Source organism: Sciurus vulgaris, assembly GCF_902686455.1.
Source record: "Sciurus vulgaris genome assembly, chromosome: 2".
Taxonomy (NCBI): Eukaryota; Metazoa; Chordata; class Mammalia; order Rodentia; family Sciuridae; genus Sciurus; species Sciurus vulgaris.
Window position 1 is genome coordinate 61764659 of NC_136462.1, and position 21112 is coordinate 61785770.

Consider the following 21112-nt stretch of genomic DNA (forward strand, 5'->3'; position numbering starts at 1 on the left):
TGTAAATTCTTTTTTTTTTTTCCACTTTAAGCTTGTTTCCAAGAATTTGAGCTTCTTCCCCTGACTATCACCTAAAGAATAAAGGATCATGTGCTCAGCGTTAATAGACTAAAAACTCCTGTGGATAAAGAGTCTCTGCCTGTGGTCAACACCATTTTGAAGCTGTTAAGGGAAATGGAAGCCTAGGGCTTAACGGACTTTTGGCATGGTGCTCTTTTCCTCCCCTTTTGTTTTGCTTTTATTATAACCATATCTGACCTGAGTATAACTCTTGTATACCTCTTCACCAGAAACAATTATCCAGAACCAATCAACCTTATACAGCACCACTGGAAAACTATGTTATTCCAAACTTAACCTAGAAGCAACTCTTAAGTGTGAAATCTGGATTGAGTTCTCAGCGAATTCATGTGTAGCTACCTGACCTCCATGGACAGAAATCCTCGCGCGGGTCTTTGGAGGGCCTCACTCCTCTCTCTATCCTTCTTTTGACCCCTCTTCCCATGGACTCCTCAGCCTCTTCCCCTTCTCCTTACCTGATAGCTCAGTCTATCCCTATTTGTCAATCAGGGTTTTAGTCCTTATGTTCTATTTTTTAAACCATCTTTTTAGGGCACAGCTAGAAAGAAGTTCTGATATATGACTAGAAGAAGAAATGTGAATCTCCACGTCATGTACAACCACAAGAATGGATCCTAATGAGAATCAGTTATAGTTCATGTATGTATAAATCTGTCAAAATACATTCTACTGCCACATATATCTTTAAAAAACAAATAAAAAAATAAATAAACTGACCTAAAATTTTCTCATTCTCTTTTAACTTTAGGTTGAATTCATGTAAGTCAAATAGACATCAATGCCAAGAAGAATGAAAAATATTAATCCCAAGTCCTTTAGATCTGTTCCTTTCCCCTCACCTAAATCATTCCTTTGAGTCTTTTCCTTTTCTGGTCTTGAGTCTCATGTGAGTTAAGATGCAGTAAATTTCATTGGAAAAATCAGCCCCGAAATATTTGAGTACTAACAAACATTAGGACTTCTAAGAAATTCTCATTACTAGCTCAAAGAGGAGGTCTCATTTTTCCTAGAGTTGAGGATAAAGGAACCGAGACTCTGGGGGCACAAGTGACTTGCCTGAGAATATTTGAAGAGCAGTAGTCTCTCCCGCCTCCGCTTCCGGCTGGTTTCTTCCTAGTATACTGACCTTTGAACTGTGACTGATCTACACACTGACACTCTCTGACTTCTTCATATTCACCAACTATTTAGAAACATGTTCCATTTAATGGAAAAAAATAATAGTGGATGTTCATAAAATTATCTCCTCTGTGCTGCTGATCATGTTCCCTTTATTTATAAGTTGCTCAAGTTCACTCCTTCATTTTGACAATTTTTTTATGCTTCATATTCTCCAAACCTGGCAGCTCTCTCTGTTTTATGTGTTTATGACACCCAATAAGCATGGAGTCCTTGAATGTTGGCTTCTTCATATGATGGAGAATATTCGAGTATATACACTTAATTTACTTAAATATTTTATCATCATTTCATTGCCTTGGTCTTATTTTGTTCATTTACACTTGTGTTTGCTATCAGAGTTCTTATTTGCAAATAAGAACTTTCATTGATTTAATATATAAAGGAAGTCATTGAAAGACTACTGGATAGTCCATGGCTTGGATATAGTTTGCATGTGTTCCCCAAGGGTACATGGGTTGAAATTTCACATCCATTGTGAGGTATTAAGAAGGTGGAAACCTAATTCAACTATAGTACTTAGAGGTGAGACATTTCAGAGGAGATTAGGAGTAGATAAAGTCATCGAATAAAGACCCCATGATTGAATACTGGTGGATTTATTAGGAGAGGGAGAGAGACCAGAGTATATACATACACACACACACATATACACACATACATAACACCTGCTCCTGTGTCTTGCCATGTGCTACCCTAAGGCAACTCTGGACTCGACCAGCAAGAAGCCATTACTAGATACAGACTCTCAACGTTGGACTTCCAGGAAAACAAGGCAAAATGAAGCTTTTTCTATTAAAACTTATCAATCAGTGATATTGTGTGATTAGCAGCAATAAACAGACTAACAGTTTTCAGAAATGCTGGGAAAGCAGGACACCTCTGAAAAGTCTCAGAAAAATTAAGAGGCCATTCATTTTGACCCAGAACTGAAGGCACTGCTGCACCACCACTTAGCACAGGATTTTGGCAGCATATCCAGTGCAAAGTGACTGACCACAAGTCCAAAGATTGGGGTGCTGGAGGGAACCCAGACCAGAATAATTCTTTATTCCTATAAGGAATGCACAGTACCCACTGAAACCCTCAGAACATGTCATCCTGTCCACTAGGTCAAGAGTTAGCAAACTTCTTCTGTAAATTTATTTTAGGTTTTGTAGGTCATACAGTATCTGTTACAACTACTGAATGCTGCCTATGTAGTGCAGAAAGAGTCATAAACATGAACTTATGTGACTGTGTACCAATAAAAAAATTGTTTTTGAAGACTGAGGTTTGATTTTCCCAGAAGTTTTACATGTCCTGAAATCATCCCCCCAGGTTAATTTTATTTTCAAATATTTAGAAGTTAGCTAGTGGTTCAAAGAATTAGTGTTTATTAAAGTTAAAAATGTGTAAAGCAATTCTTCAGGCTATTAACTTCAGCCACAAAATCATTTGTCTTCTGTTCACAAACAAAATATATTTTAAACATTAGTTTCCAGGAAGTTTGGCTCTATCTTATGATATTAAAGAAACACCTTCAAGTATTTCATAACACTTCTCACTTAAATGAGTTTGCCCATCCAGGAAGAACATAGGCCTCATTCCAGTTAATTGAAGTTATTTAATATTGGTTTCAGCTGAGTGTGAGACATGAAGTCACAGACAAGCATACTGAGTATTATCAATGAGCTGCTTTTAAAATAACTATTTTATTTTCAGCCACGAAGAGTTGAAAGGTGATTATCTAATTACAGAAGCATGTAATTCCCACCTAGGTTGATCAGTGGAATGGAATTTTTTTTTTTATCTCTTGTTCTTCAAATGTATGACCATATTTACCCATATTATTAATGGCCCTCGAAGAGATGATGGAATCCAAAGGTTTATTTTCAACCAAGCAGCAAAGACCTTTGAATGTCATGAAATATTGCTATTTTGTATTTCTAAAATCAATAAGAATAACTATTATTATATTCCAGTTGAATTTTGAATAGTTCACATAGGTTCATCTGACTTGTGCATATAATCCTGAAGTCATTCTACTAAAGTCAGCCAAGATGAACAGTGAGATGTAATACTTGGAGGTCTGCTCTCAGTGTAGCTTTTTTCTTTTAGTCTTTAGAGCCACCTGTGGCAAGTGCCAATATATTGCACAATGGCATCTGTGATTTTGACTCAGTGTCTTTGCCACTTTAGTCCAGCAGTCACAGAGAATGTCCCATAAAACCACAGCTGCACACTGAAGGGGAGACCACAGTGCACCAGAGAGATATTTAGATCCTGCTAATGGGAGCAGCTTAACCTCACCACTGCCCTACAGTAGGGATGCTGGTTGTAATCAAGTTTAAGACTAAGTAGCTATAACATGATGAGTCGCAAGGTGTTCTGCTGTACTTTGGTTAATTCATTAGTATATATGAGGTACAAATTCAAGAAATATTTTGAGGAACAGAATACTTACTTATCCCAGAAAGACTGACATCACTTTAAGACTTTGGGGGATTGTGTTTGTTACAGAGTTCATACAACGTCACAATCCTTCTCAGGGTTTCAACTGCCCTAAGATGCAGTGAGTCTTAATGATAAGTTGGTACTGCTGTCTGGATCCACTAATTAACTTTCTTATCTAATCAAAGCTTGTAGCATTTTAAGGCAGGAGGTATGAAAATTAAAAAATCAAGAGAAAAGTGCTTTTATGCATTGCATCCAAAATATCAAGGATGTGTACTCAATGTTTTTTCTTAGAAACAGAACTGCTTACTCACTTTAGTGTTGATACTTATATACACCATTAAAATGATCAGTAGAAACTTTACTGAAATATATCTTACCAAGTCAACTTTGTTCTTGTCACTTTCTGCCCTTCAGTTTCCTTATCAGTATATTTTTAAAATGTGAACCAACACGATCTTGTGGAATAGTGAGAGTGTCAATGTCACCAAACTGTGGCACAGAATTAAGTGATAGTTATGATCTAAGATATATTGGTGGAATGTACTGGGTGAAAACAAATTAATTTCAAGGTTCAATTTTTTTTTTTTTATTTTATTGTAAACAAATGGGATACATGTTGCCTCTCTGTTTGTACATGGCGCAAAGGCATACCATTTGTGTAATCATAAATCCACATACAGTAATGTTGTTTGATTCATTCTGTTATTTTTTCCCCTTCCCCCCACCCCTCCCACCCCTCTTTACCCTCTATACAGTACTTTCTTCCTCCATACTTGCCCCCCTCCCTAACCCTAACTCTAACCCTAACACTAACCCTTCCCTCCCCCCCATTATGTGTCATCCTCCACTTATTAGCGATATCATTCGTCCCTTGTCTTTTTGAGATTGGCTTATCTCACTTAGCATGATATTCTCCAATTTCATCCATTTGCCTGCAAATGCCATAATTTTGTCATTCTTTATGGCTGAGTAATATTCCATTGTGTATATATACCACAGTTTCTTTATCCACTCGTCAATTGAAGGGCATCTAGGTTGGTTCCATAGTCTGGCTATTGTGAATTGAGCAGCTATGAACATTGATGTAGCTGTATCTCTGTAGTATGCTGATTTTAGATCCTTTGGGTATAGGCCAAGGAGTGGGATAGCTGGGTCAAATGGAGGGTCCATTCCAAGTTTTCTAAGGAATCTCCACACTGCTTTCCAGAGTGGCTGCACTAATTTGCAGCCCCACCAGCAATGTATGAGTGTACCTTTCTCCCCACATCCTCGCCAACACCTGTTGCTTGTATTTTTGATAATCGCCATTCTAATTGGGGTGAGATGGAATCTTAGGGTGGTTTTGATTTGCATTTCTCTTATTACTAGAGATGTTGAACATTTTTTCATATGTTTATTGATTGCTTGTACATCTTCTTCTGTGAAGTGTCTGTTCATTTCCTTAGCCCATTTGTTGATTGGATTATTTGTATTCTTGGTGTAGAGTTTTTTGAGTTCTTTATAGATTCTGGAGATTAGTGCTCTATCTGAAGTATGATTGGCAAAGATATTCTCCCACTCTGTAGGCTCTTTCTTCACATTACTGATAGTTTCCTTTGCTGAGAGAAAGCTTTTTAGTTTGAATCTATCCCAGTTATTGATTCTTGCTTTTATTTCTTGTGCTATGGGAGTCCTGTTGAGGAAGTCTGGTCCTAGGCCGACATGGCCAGAGCAATTAGACAGACCAAGGAAATTAAAGGAATATGAATAGGAAAAGAAGAACTCAAACTATCCCTATTTGTGGATGATATGATTATATACTTAGAGGAACCAGGAAATTCCACCAGAAAACTGTTAGAACTCATAAGTGAAAATTCAGTAAAGTGGCAGGTTGCAAGATCAATGCTCATAAATCCAATGCATTTTTATACATAAGTGAGGAATCCTCAGAAAGAGAAATTATGAAAACTACCCCATTCACCATAGCATCGAAAAAAATAAAATACTTGGGAATCAATCTCACAAAAGAGGTAAAAGACCTCTACAATGAGAAGTACAGAACACTAAAGAAAGAAATCGAAGAAAACCTTAGAAGATGGAAAGATCTCCCATGTTCTTGGATAGGCCGAATTAATATTGTCAAAATGGCCATACTACCAAAAGTGCTATACAGATTCAATGCAATCCCAATTAAAATCCCAATGACATACCTTACAGAAATAGAGCAAGCAATCATGAAATTCATCTGGAAGAATAAGAAACCCAGAATAGCTAAAGCAATCCTTCGCAGGAAAAATGAAGCAGGGGGTATTGCAATACCCAAACTTCAACTTTATTACAAAGCAATAGTAACAAAGACGGCATGGTACTGGTACCAAAATAGACAGGTAGATCAATGGTACAGAATAGAGGACACGGACACAAACCCAAATAAATACAACTTTCTAATACTAGACAAAGGCGCCAAAAATATGCAATGGAGAAAAGATAGCCTCTTCAACAAATGGTGCTGGGAGAATTGGAAATCCATATGCAACAGAATGAAACTAAACCCATATCTCTCACCCTGCACAAAACTCAACTCAAAATGGATTAAGGACCTTGGAATCAGACCAGAGACTCTGCAGATTATAGAAGAAAAGTAGGTCCCGATCTTCAAGGTTCAATTTTTTGGAATAGAGAAAAAAAAATTTGAGATCACTAGTTGCATTTCAGTGTCTAAGACTGAATCAATTTGATCCACATAAAAAACATTTCCAACAGGGTCTATAATTGAAGTCTCTCAAAGATTAGTCTTAAAATAATCCATCACCATTCTTTGCATTTCATTTATCTTGTGTAATTAGCAAACTGGAGAATTAAATTGTGATGTGATACAAATAATCACATCTGAAGCTTTCAAGCTTTGACGGTCATACTAATCTCTGTCATTCCCTCAGTAATGTATAATTACCTTTTCATTTTATTACCTTTAGTACTTTGGTAAAGGGGAAGATCTGGGGACCTATTCTAAGACCTTCCAATCTATGCAATCAATGTAATAATGCTAATTTTGTCACTTTCAGGTGATATTTATTCATTTATATCATATACTCAAAAACAGAATGGTCATAAGATTCATTGGAAAAAAATAATAAAAATGATCTTGTGAGTATTCTCTGTGTGCATTTTTAATATTATTACAAGGATTTTCCTTAATTATACTTGGTCATCTTTCCTTCAAAGACGACAAATCTGTAAAGAAAATCAAGTTTGAGAATTGGATGAAGAGTCATGAATCTTAAGCATTATGATTTAGGACATGTGTCTTTTCCCATAAGGTGGTAATTAAATAGAGTCTTCACATACTGTATATCTACTGTCACCCTGGAGGTCTTGGTTAGAACAAATTACTCCATTAGTCCTTTTATTAACATACATGCCCTGCTGAGTACTGTGTTAATTAATGAGCGAATGCTGATAAGGAAACTCTGGAAGTGTGCAGAAGTGAGCTTAATTTTATTTCAAGTTGGAAAATTTGCAGACATTTGTAAAAGTGAAGTAATATTCGTGAAAAAATAAAAAGAACAGACGTTGAGATCAGAGGAAAGTAGAGAACCTGGGCTACCCTGAGCCAGAGCTTCTCTGGAAACAACCATGATGGATCCATCAGAAAATTTCTGATTTCTAGGGTTAAAAACATGATTTATGTCCAGGCCAACCCTACATATTTGTTTCCTGAGCTACAACTTGAAGAGCAATAGTGGAAACATTCCAGAAAGATGAGGCCAGGTGAGCCCCTTAAAACTGTCATTGGAAGCAAGAGGTTAGGTATTCCTTTTATTTGAAAGATCCATAGAAGACTATGTGTTGGGAGATTCAAGATGGCTGAAGAGAGATACCCAGCACTCATCTGCTTCCCCACAAAGAAGAACCAAATTTAAAGGTGTAGCTTTATTTTGAGGTAATTGTGAGAGAGCATGGGAAATAAACAAGAAAGAGACTGAAACATCACAAAACTCAAAGACCTTGGACAGCAGCATACTAAGAGAAACAAAACCCCAACATCTTCTATCTTGGTTTATCTTGGGCAGGAGGTGGGGGGAATTCTTCCCTTTGCAGAGGTAAGGGTAAGAGTCCCAACAAAGTCCATCAGTATGGATGCAGGCAATCCTAGCTACTGGAAAGTTTCACGATCCTCATAGGTTTCCAACCAACTTAAATAAGTAATCTGAAATCTGAACAGTAGCCCCACTTTGGAAAAAGACCATCTGTCATCTTCCAATAAACCCCTAGTATGAAATAGCCAAGAGCTATATTTTGAGGTAAGCTGCTATCTCATTCTGGGCTGCTCAGAAACCCCTGTCTATTCCCATCTCTATTATCCCATAGACACTCCACTGTAATGGCTTGTGGGTGGCTACCTCACAAACTCAACTTGACTCAGCATGGTGACAGTGACCTCTGCCTGCTAGGTGCCCTGCATTGTAAGAACATGTTTCAACATGGAAGAGAACAAGGTGACCTTCAAGAACCAGAGGTCAGGAGACTTTCCCTCTGAGACCAGGGGCACAGCAAGCTGTGTGTATACCCATGCCAGTGCCCACACTGAAGGCTCTCAGGATTCCTGATATTCCTTCCCCCCAGCACCATGCTCAGGTACCTGTGACTGACAGGGTGGGTGGTCCTCCACTGCAGCCCAGTTGCTGGGGTAGTATAGGGTTGGATAACTCCCTGGCTCCAGTCATTCCCCTGTCCTCTACACACACAACAAAAGGGACCCTGAGAGGAGCTTTGCTTGGCTCTGTGTTCTATTCCCACCAGTATCCTACCAATTCAGCAAAAATGATGTATTAAAATCCCCAACACTCTTTGTAATGGTATGTTAACCACTCTTTAATTCATTTGCTCAATAGATAATAGGACTGATTGAATTGGAATGGTATGTACTTCTCTGCTAGGAATTACATACTAATATCTCCTCTCCACAGAAATACAGTAAGACCTATGTCATTCTGTTCTAAACTCAATGGTTGGTAAAGGAATGCTAACATGAGTCTCTACTTCTGGAAGCAAAAGTAGGAGGTCAGAAGAACAAAAAGATCAGCTACAATTAGGGAAACTTCCTCTCCTAAAGCTTATGAAATTTTTCCCTACAAGTTTTTACATCATTCTCTGAACATGTTTAGTAACAGGCAAAATATAAGATTGACATTTTCCCTTTGAAAACACCAGATGAAATCCTTCCTATTTACAGTGATAACAAATAGTTAATATTTATTTACTCTGTGTGTTCACTGTTCCAACCCTTTTACCAGGTTTTTCTCATTTAATCCTCACAATGCCTTTATCAGGTGGGTACTACTGTTTTCCCCGTTACATAAAAACTGAAAATCAGAACTGAAATAATGCTTAATGCAACACAGACAACAATTAATAAATCTAAGTTCCAAAGCTGGGCATTCTAGTTCTCGAGCTATTTCTATTTGATGAACAAACTTTTAAAAGGATAATGCAAAGCTGTCTCGAGTGTGGCATTATAATGATACTTGGAAATCAATGAACCTCACTATACGTGGGATGATCTTCTAAATGCTTAATATGGATTTTCTCATTTAATTCTTAAACAATGCTGTGGTGGTGGTGTCGTTACTTTATAGATGAAGGAAGTGAATGAAGAATTTGAAAAGTTAATGATCCAGACACAACCAAATGACATTAGTGTGGTTGTTGATGCCTATTAGATTAGTTGAAGCACCTAATAAGAAACAAGAGAAGTTCCTTTCCTAGGGTGAGTGCAGAAAAGAGAGTATGAGATGGGGACTTCTGGCATATGCAGAAAGAATCTGGAGACAGGCAAGACCAGTGACAGGGATAAGTTGTCTATGTTATAATCTTAACTCATTCCAGCCTGTGCCTGTTCAGGTAAAAAACCTTTAGTATCCCGCTTTTAGATTAAGATTCCTGTCCTATGCTTTATTTCATGAGTTACTTCACCATCCATAAAAATCCTTTTTATTTCTTGTTTATCATATGATGTTGAAAAAAAATTCTCAATGCTTTTTAATCGAGCTGTATTACAGGTTTTTCAGAGTTCATGTGTAATCACTCATTTTCTTTTAGTACTAATGGAACTTTTTTCAAAAGATTAACATTTACGACTGGTACTTTAGATATGAATGACACATATCACCTTTGACATTCTATTATTGCTGCCAGTAAACAAATATGATAGTGCAGTGGGAAAGATAAAATGAATTCTCCCTTCAGAATAATAACTAGCATCTTTAAAGGACTTTGAAACTCATGAAAACCCCACAATGTGAGTAGCATTATTACCACACTTTTATAAATGAGGCAGTTCTGAGACTCACTTGTCCAGTTTGAGAAACCAATGGCAAAGCAAAAATTTGAAACTTTTTCTTAAAAGACCCATGCTTTGTGCAAAAGGTGATGCAGTTCACTTCAGAGAACAGATATTGAGCTTCAAAAAATAACTGGTAAACTCCTTATCACAGGATGTATCCAAATATGGCAGAAAAATTCCTCTGCCAAGAAGTATATGGGCTTCCAGCTAGAGATGGACTAGATAGTTTCTAAAGTGTCTCTCTGAGTGGCTGTCAGATTAAATATAACATCTCTGTGAATCATGACTATCTCAGTCAAAGCCACGTATTCTGTGCCTTTTTGACTCTCAGGTTATGAGACTGCAAACTCAATGTAATGCATTTTCAAGTAAAAAAGTAATATAGGTTTGGTTATGATTTAGAATTTCAAATGCGCTTTCACATCTGCAATGCGGTTTCATTTTTGCCACAACCTTATGCACCATAGAAGACATCTGTTTTAATTTCTTCATAATGAATTTGAAAATTAAGTCCCTGCAAGGAAGAAAGAGATTTGGCCAGATTTCCATAATTAAAAATGTACAGAACTGGGGCTAGACTCTAGTCCTTTACTCTATGTGTTCCGTTTTTGTGATTTGTACCTGAAAAAACCTATATTCCCTACCCCCTATTTTTCTACAAATAGAAGAGGAATATCTTTAAAAGTTACATTTGTCTTGAACTGTCCAGTGTCTATTAAGTGTCACTTTGTTATCTGTAATTTTATGCTTGCTCTAAACCAGAAAAAAATGCAAACATTAACCAGGTAATGAACTGTTTTATCTCTGTTGCCTAAAAGTCTATGTTCTATTTGCCTCCTTTTAAATTTGCTGCTTCAGTGCTTTGTGGAGAGACCTAGTCTTAATCTATAAGAGCAGGCTGCCAGCATTTAGTTGGAAAACAATTTGCCTTAGCCTTTGCATGGCTAGTGTTTTATATATGAAACGGTATTGACATAACACTTATACCGTTTTGATAACTCAACTGCACTGACAAGAAAAGTTAGCCAAGGAATGAAAGGCTGACCAAGAGTATTGCAGGCACTGGAGTCCTACCAGGGGCTGTGACAGAATGAGCTGGAAGCTTTGCAGAAAGGTGCAAAAAGGGAGCCTCCATGAGCAAGCTTGTGTGGGATTGGGGAGCATCTGTTGCTTTGTGGCCAGCATTCTTCTGCATACTCTGTTCCTTGGGGTTAAAAAGACATAGGGGACTTAGACAGGAGCAAAGCTAATTCTACATTATTGAAACTCCCTTTCTCTCAGAGAAAGGAATCTGAGAGATTCATTGGACTGAGAAAGAACAATAAACACATGAGTACAACCCCTAAAGGCACATAGAAGTTTCTAATCCTTTTAGGATTTCTAATCCTTTTAGCTCTACCCGACTCTTTCAATGGACCTATATGCCAGCTCTATGGTAAGGTGCAATGCCATTCTAACTTAATGAGGGACAAAGAGTCTCCTTTTCCTACACAAATGAAATCACCATTGAGCACTCAAAATTGTAATTTAGCAGATGCCTGGAAACTGCAGGTTGGTAATAAAGGTGAACATATGGGCAGTTGCTTCCAGGGATGTGAAGCTTCAGATGCAGTGGGGAGCCCTGAAAGAACAAATGCTGTGCACAGTGGAGAAGCCTCGAGCTGTCCCACCCTGCAGGTTGAGTCATGTTTCTCGGAGGCTGTTCTGTTTCCTGTGGTTTAATATTTTGCTGGCACCTGACCTTATGCAGGGGACAGCCACAGAACCTGAGATAAATGCAAAGTATAAATAATAGTACATCTATGTGGAAGAACATTGTATTTTTCATGTTTCAACAATGAAATCAGAAAACTCAACTCAAATAGGTCTGAAAATCTAGGAGACGCATTATTTCACCAAGTTGAAAATTCAGAGTAGAGCAGGCAGCAGGAGCACAGCAACAGAAGCATGCTGTCTCTGATCGGACCAAACTATCATTAGCTTTGTCCCAAGACTTCAGCATCTCCTGTTCCCTCTACACCTTTGTCGCAAGATGATATCTGTGGTGGGCATGGAAACAAATAAACTGAAAAAAATAGTCATCCTCCCTGGAGATCAAAACACAGCTAAATTTGCAATGAATCATTTCAGGGAAAAATAGAAAACAATAATCACATGCCTCTTCTCCAGTGTAGCCTTGAAGGTGGCAAGGGAACTTTGAGAGCATTTATGTGATATGAACACATAACTTATAATTTATTATTGAAAAATTGATATAACCCAGCAAAATAGATATTATTTGAAAAATAGATATTAATCTAGATTATGTATATGAGATAATTGAGATGAAAATAAAATTTATAACTGGTCACAGATATAACAGCATCATGACAAAGATTTCTAATCTCAATAACTAGAACAGAATCAAACACTACAAGGAAAATACAAATATCTCATCCTTAACAAGGATCCAGAGATCCCTATTTGGAAATTATAAGAGTTAGGAAGCATGGTAGCATCTTAATAATCAGGCAAATTAAAGGAGAAACCATTTGAGCTGGAAATTGAAGACTAGGTAGAATTGGCAGAATTAGGAAGAAAGTCCTCTGAAGATATCTATTAGCTTGGTCAAAATGAACAAGTTGGTACATGGAGGTCATGTTTTATAAATGAATAGTAATCTAATCTGTTAAAATATAAGATATTTACAGTGAGCTAGACATTCCGCTGCTTCCCATTCTCCCCACTCATCTATTATTTTGGCAATGACGGAAGCAACTCCATGCATGTTCAGCCTTCAGAAACTAGCTACCTGTAAGTGCAACTCAGGTGTGCCCACCTATGAGCTTACCCTGAACCTCTTTCTTTCTGCCCTGGAACTTTTTAGAAACTAGGGAATGGGATAACTGCAGAACCCCATAGGGCACTCACGCCTACAACTCAGAAGTGTGCAGGAGTTAACAAGTAGAGCAAGCCTTCTCCCATGAGGCCCTAACAATGGTTGGTAAATGGGAATCTTTTCCATTCTTCTAGTTGATAAATTTCAGCTATGTAACATACAGGTTCTGAGAAGTCCTACATTCATGGTTTCCAATACTGATTTGCTTTCATCCTACCCCAGAATTTCTAAATTGTCTTTCCCACTAATCTTTTGAAATGTAATGATCTTAAAATATTTTGAAAAAAAGTAAAAGCAAGACAAATGGGGATATCATTTAGAGAACAGAAATAAGCTTAATAATGCCACATATCAAAGAGATAAATAGGGTTTTTTTTTTTTGTTTTTTGTTTTTTTTTCCAGTCTTTAAGTTGGCAATATGAGGGGATTGGGTCATTCAAATAAAGTTGTTATTGTGAGTACAGCTACAGATTTTTTTTTTTTTCTGGTACTACAGGGAATTGAACCCAGGGACTTGCACATGCTAGGCAAGGACTCTTCTCTTAGCTACATCTTTAATCCTTTTTAAAACTTTTGTTTTTTAAGTAAGAGTCACTAAATGGCTGAGACTGGTCTCAAACTTACAATTTTCCTGCTTTAGCCTCCTGAGTAGCTGGGATTACAGGTATGTGCCATGGTATGTAGTTTTTATGCTGAAATTTAAGGGTGAAAACCATATGACCTTGTCACATAGATAACAAGTGAAATGATAACAAAGGAGCACTAGGTCCCATCAATGGAAGACTACCTAAAGGGAAAAGGCCCAAAGGAATCTGAAACAAGAGAATCATCAGAAAGTATGGGAAAAATTCTAGAACTGCATTAAAATTGGTTTTCAAGAGGGAGAGTAATCAGGTATAAATGCTAATGAAAGTTGAATATGGAAGGATTGTAACATCTTCCATCAAAGATTAGAATCAATATAATTTTAGAGCACAATATCATTAAAATCATAGAAAATATTTCATGTTTAAAAATTTTGAAGAGTAATAAGATGGAAGCAAAGTAAGATCATATGAATAATTCCTTTGAAAAGCATATTATTATATTACTTATATATTATATTATATTATTATATGAATAATTTCTTTGAAAAGTTTTCACTGATGCGGCAAATCAAGAAGAAGCAGTTTTGAGACTGAAATAAATATATGCTTGTTTGACATCCAAGACAAAGAACTTAAAATAAAAGAAAAATGAAAGACACGAGAAACTGATTTAGTTAACAGTAGGCTATGTTCCTAGATGAATTGGATAATGACTACTGTCAGCAAAGAAATGGGTAAGAAAGATTCAACTTGAAAATGAGATGACATGAAAATTTCTCTGAAGATGGTAGGAGGAAAAGAATGGGTAAATGTTATTATGGTTTTATTTAGGGCATTCCTACTTGACCACATTGATATTTGAAGCAAATTTGAAAGCAAAAACTTAAGGAGAGTGCAAAACCTATAGAGGCATTGCTGGAAAGAATGTCAGACAGTCAGAAATAGGATAAAACACAAGAAGACCAAATAGAAAAGTAAATGGGAAAAATAATAGAAATTTTATAAAACCTATAACCTTAAACCTGAGACCTAAAACCTTTTGAAAAGTTAAAATGTGCTAAAAATCCATTAAAACATCTTAGAAGGATATGAAAAACAGGTGGTTCAGTGGTGAATCATGTAAAAATATTAAAACACACAGAAGTTACATATTTGAGAATTATGGAATATCAAAGAAATGAGAAACATTAATAAATACTATTAGAGAAAAAAATCCAATATTTTTTTTTTAAAATGCATTTCTCTCTTATTAAGTCAAAATAATTTAATAGAGCAAAAGTGTAAAACCTAAAAAGAAAACATGAAATACTAGAAGAAAACATAAGGATATGTTTTCTTTTCCCCTTTTTATTTTTTAACTAGGATTAAACTTGGGCATTTTTCCACTGAGCTACATCCCCCACACTTGCTTTTTTTTCTACTTTTTTAAAAAATTTGATTCAGTGTACACAAATGGGGTACAACTTTCATCTCTGGTTGTACACGAAGTACAGTCACACTGTTGCATAATCATACATGTACATAGGGTAATGATGTTTGTCTCATTCTATTATCTTTCCTTTCCCCCACCCCTCATTTTCCTCTATACAATCCATCCTTCCTCCATTCTTGCCTACCCCCACCCCCCGTTAAGTATATCATCCACATATCAAGAAATCATTCAGTCTTTGGTGTTGTGAGGTTGATTTATTTCACTTAGAATGATATTCTCCAACTCCATCAATTTATCTGCAAATGCCATAATTTTATTCTTCTTTATGGCTGAATAATATTTCATAGTGTATATATATATATATATATATACTATGAAATATTATTTATATATATATATATACCAGTTTCTTTATCCATTCATATATTGAAAGGCATCTAGGTTGGTTCCACAATCTAGCTATTGTGAATTGAGCTGCTATAAATATTGATGTGGCTGCATCACTGTAGTATGCTAATTATAAGTCCTTCGGGTATAGGCCAAGGAGTGGGATAACTGGGTCAAATGGTGGTTTCATTCCAAGTTTTCTAAGGAATCTCCATACTGCTTTCCAGAGTGGCTGCACCAATTTGCAAACCCATCAGCAAGGTACGAGTGTACCTTTTTCCTCACATCCTTGCCAACACCTATTGTTGCTTGTATTCTTGATAATAGGTATTCTAATGGGGGTGAGATGAAATCTTAGGGTAGTTTTGATTTGCATTTCTCTTATTACTAGAGCTGTTGAACATTTTTTTCATATATCTGTTGATTGCTTGTAGATCTTCTTCTGTTAAGTGTGTGCTCATTTCCTTAGCCCATTTATTGATTGGGTTATTTGTGTTCTTGGTGTGAAGATTTTGTTCTTTATATATTGCAAAGATTAGCACTCTATCTGAAGTGTGTGTGGCAAAGATTTTCTCCCACTCTGTAGGCTCTCTATTCACATTGTTGATTGTTTCATTTGCTGAGAAAAAGCTTTTTAGTTTGAATCTATCCCAATTATTGATTCCTACTTTTATTTCTGTGTTATGCAAATTCAATGCAATTCCAATTAAAATACCAATGATATACCTCACAGAAATAGAGAAAGCAATCATGAAATTCATTTTGGAAAAATAACAGACCCAGAATAACTAAAGAAATCCTTAGCAGGAACAGTGAAGCAGGTGGTATCACAATACCAGAGCTTCAACTATACTACAGAGTAATAATAACAAAAACAGCATGGTATTGGCACCAAAATAGACAGGTAGACCAATAGTACAGAAGAGAAGACACAGAGACGAACCCACATAAATACAGTTATCTCATACTAGACAAAGGTGTCAAAAAAATACAATGGAGAAAAGATAGACTCTTCAACAAATGGTGCTGGCAAAACTGGAAATCCATATGCAGTCAAATGAAATTAAACCTCTATCTCTCATCCTGCACAAAACTCAACTCAACATAGATCAAGGACATAGGAATTAGACCAGAGACGCTGCAACTAATATAAGAAAAAGTAGGTCCAAATCTTCAACATGTCAGCTTAGGACAGACTTCCTTAAGATGACTCACAATGCACTTGTTATTTTTTAATTTTGAGCTGCTTGGGCCTTGAAATTGCTGAGGCTGACCTTGAAGTTGTGATTCTCCTGCCTCAGCTTCCTGAGTCACTTGAATTACAGGCATGCACAACTACACATGGCTAAGAATTTGTTTCATATTCTAAGAGATCTTTTTGTACACGACACATACCTAGAGACAAATCAAAAACGTCACTAGATTCACATGACAATTTTCTGTATAGCATGAGAACATTAAAATTAGAGACACAAAAATTTTACAAAATATGTGACAGTTGTTAATCAAGATAGAATAGATTATGCTTGATGAGAACTTATCTGAAATCTCAGTGGCTTAAAACAGCAAAAATTTCTCACTCATTTGACATGCCCAGAACACATTGAGACAGTACTCTGAGCCCAGACATTCAGACTCATAGACCAAAAGTGGCTTCAACATTCCAATGCTGCCACCACTTAACATCAAGCTTTAAGATATGTTGCAACAAGGGAGGACATACTCAGAGAAAGAGTCACAAATGCTCTTAAATATTTCAGCCTAGAAATGTTAGAAGTTATTGTTATTCACAATTTTCTAAAGAAAGTGAAATGGCCAGGTCAACCCATATGCATTTGAGTGATTGGAAGGAGAGAAGCTGAAATTTCAATTATCAGTGTTCATGTCTACCACACAGACAACAGGCTCATCCCCTTAACAAAGGAAAAGTTCTAGCATATAAAAGAAATAGAAAAATGGACAAAATATTTGAGTTAACAGTTAACTGGGAGGAAAAAGTACATTAGTTTTTAATAATATGTAAAGTTATTAAACCAAAATTTTATAAGAAATGAAAAATATACCTCATCAATTGTAAGTTGTTAAGAGCACTTTAGAATAATATTTGAGACAGTTTGAGCAGTAATGCCATTTCTGGTAATCCAATTTAAATATTTATCATCACACATGACCAAGAAAGTATAAGCAAGTAACGCACTGCAAGCAATGCTTCAATAAACTATGCACAGAAGATTAATTAACCATGCTATATATTCTATCTAACTGTCACAAAAATTTATGAGAAGGAATGGCTACCAAGACATAATGTTGAGTGAAAGCAATCTGGATGTGTGAAATATGCTTTTTTAACAATATATTTGTGTATACAAATGAAGGAGTCTAGAATATCCCTGAAAGAACATGTAATCTGCCAACATTCTCCTCTGCTGATGGAAATTGGAGAACAGACTTAGTTTCACTATCTTTTTCTACTCTTACAGTTTAAGTATTGTTTTATATGTAAATAATAAATGGAGGGAAGTGTGTTGGTTGGTTGGTTGGTTGGTTGGTTTCTTGCGTTTTATGAAGACAGATTTTGAGATAATGAAAAATTGTTGGCCCAACGATTTAAGACTGCAAAAGCACTGAGCTACTCATCAATATTTTGTAAAGGTTAAGAAGAAAAGAAAGCTGGAGCATATTTCTTGTTGATCTTTGTTATCTTTTACCTTTTTTGATAATAGCCACTGTGTGAAAGTATGAAGTGATACCTCACTCTGATTTTAGTATGTATTTCTCTGATGACTGCTGATTTTGAACTTATTTTCATATATTTGTTATTTGTCTTCTTTTGAAAAATATCCAGATCATTTATCCAGTTTTAAGTGGAGCTATTTGTTTCCTGGCTATTAAATTGTTAGAGTTCCTTAAATATTTTGGATAATAAATTTTCAGCAGGTGTATTGTTTGCAAATGTTTTATTTCAATCTGTGGGATGTCTCTTCCATATTGATTATTTCCTCTCCTTTTTAATTTGATGAAATTCCATTTGTCTATTTTTGTTTTTGTTGTCAGTATGTTAGAGCTATATCCCAAAAATCATCACCCAGACCAATGTCATGGAAATTTTTCCCTATGTTTTCTTCTCGTAATTTTATAATTTTAGATTTTTGTTGAAGTCCTTTATAAATTTTGAGTTGATTTTTATTTTTATGGTGTGAGATGAGGGTCTACTTTCATTCTTCTACGTATGGATATCCAGTTTTTCTAATACCATGTATTATAAATACCACTGTTGGCTAATATATTTATAAAATATGAAATTATCAAGTGACAATGTATTTTTAAATATTGGGCTTTGAGTTGCTATAAGCATTTGCTATGTTTTATTTTAAGTAGTATTTTCTTATATATTTGTTTGGAAAATTAAATATTCATATACACTTTGAATCCTGGAATTTTAATCAATTATCCCTTTATGCTAATATGCTAAAACAATATGAAAGTCTTTTCAGATTCTTTTGAACTTGAGAACCCCTATCTACCCCAACTATGTATCAATTATGACACAAAAAGAAATAGTAATGTTGAGATGGCATTTGAAAATCATTTAGAATATTAATGTATTTCTCAGAAAAAGCTAAATAAACACATTTGAAATATAATTGATCAATTATGATGAGAGAAAATGTATTGTTTGAACTCAAAGAAAATATCTTTCCTTGATCATTCTCTGACTTTACTTTCATTTGTCCTCCAATCTCTCTTTTACTAGCAAATTTCTATGGACATAAAGAAAAATGACCTTTCTGCTTACTTAGCTGGATCTATTATAACCTATATTAATCAGCTTTTCTTTGTTGTGATCAAAAGACCTGACAAGAACAACTTAGAGGAGGGAAGTTTTATTTTGGCCCTGTGTCCCAGGTGTGGCAGAACAACATGGTAGAAGGTTGCAACAGAACAAAGTGGCTAGGACATGACAGTCTTGAAGCAGGGAGAGCCCGTAGTAACCTATTTCCTCCAGCCACACACTACCTGCCTACAGTTACCACCAAATTAATTCATATCAGTGGATTAATCCACTGATTAGGTTATAGCTCTCATAATTATCATTTCACCTCTGAAAATTCTTGCATTTCTCACATGTGGGCTCTGGGGACACCTCATATTTAAACCCTAAAACACCTTGTGCAATCTAGTAATATACACCTCAAAATTTAAAGTCGTCTAAAACCCCAATTTCTCTTTTCTGGTTTTCTGTCTAATTATGGAGGTTTCTGTTTATTTTTCTTTGTTTTGGGGGGAATTGTTTGGTTTTTTTGTGGATGAGTCATTTTTTTTTCCTACTCCTTTTACTATTCCTGATGATTGGCCTATTTTCTCTTATTTAGATTATTATTATACCCTCTTAAAGTTCAATTTACTTTAAATCCTCCTTGTTTATTCATGCTGTGTCAGTGGTAAATTAATAAACTTAAACATTATCTAAAACTCAAAACTCTTCAATGGAATTTTTCTAATTCCTACTAAATTAAATAAGTAATCCTTATCCTGTTTTCTCAAGTTCTTTACAAAGTAACTCCAATGACTTCCAAATCTTATCTTACATTTCTTTCAGATTTTTATTTTACAACACTAGCAAACACTGTGATCAGTTGTTATTTGGAAATATCCCACAATTTTCAACAGTTCTTTTTCAGCTCAAGTAATCATCTCCTGGAGTGCCCTTGTCTCACCCTTACCTTTAATCATTTCCTGTCACAAGTATAGCCATTCCTCAATCCTTTAAAATCCTTTTCAATTGCTTCCACACTGATATATTTTTAAAACTACTAGTATGAACTTCACCTTTAGATTAAAGGGGTTTCCCTTTTTTAAAACATATAAAGGACACAAACATTGGAACTTCACAATGATTATATCTCATATGGAAACGGCATATTAAAGTTTGAAACTATATTAAATATAAAAGAGTTCACAAGACTTAAATATTTACTGAGAAGGCTCATTTCTTAAGAGAAGTGCTATTTCTTGATTTTTTTTTATCTACTGCAGTGCCTCTTATCCAATTAAGAACTGAATAAACATATTGTCAATTGGAATATATTTTGCTAAAACAGAATAACATGAACACTATTACTGAAAAGAATATTATATTCTCAATTAAATGATAGGGTTTAGAAGATTTTATATATTGTTCTTTTAATTAAATAACAACTTTATGTAACATTGTTTTAAATTAGTATAACCATCTGATGTAATCAGAAAATTATTTTCATCGAATGTACCACAAACATAAACTTTTTTTAGTTCAATTTGTTGTTTGACTGAATTTTTTATATCTGCACTTCATTTGCTGAATTGCATCATAAGCTATTTAAGACTTTTGTTGAATTATGACCTTATAAGGAAAGTAAGAAATAAGAGCTGAACGAATTATCAGAAAGTGAATATAACTATGGAACCACTACTCTGTTAAACAGTTCACCTGTTTTAAATTCCACATGTAAATGAGATCAAGGTGTATTTGTCTTTCTGTACCTGGCTTATTTCATTTAATATAATATACTCCAGATTCACCCATATTCTAGCAAGTGAAACATTTGCTCTTTTTAAGTGCTAAATACCATTCCATTCTGTAAATATACCACATTTTCTCTATTTATCCATTGATAGACACATAAGCTCTTTCCATGTCTTGGCTGTTGTGAATAATGCTACAATGAATCTGGGAGCACAGAAATGAAAATATTCTTAAATAGGACAATATAGGGCACTAACTGGCCAGGTAAATATAGAGAGTAAGACTTCATTATGAAGGT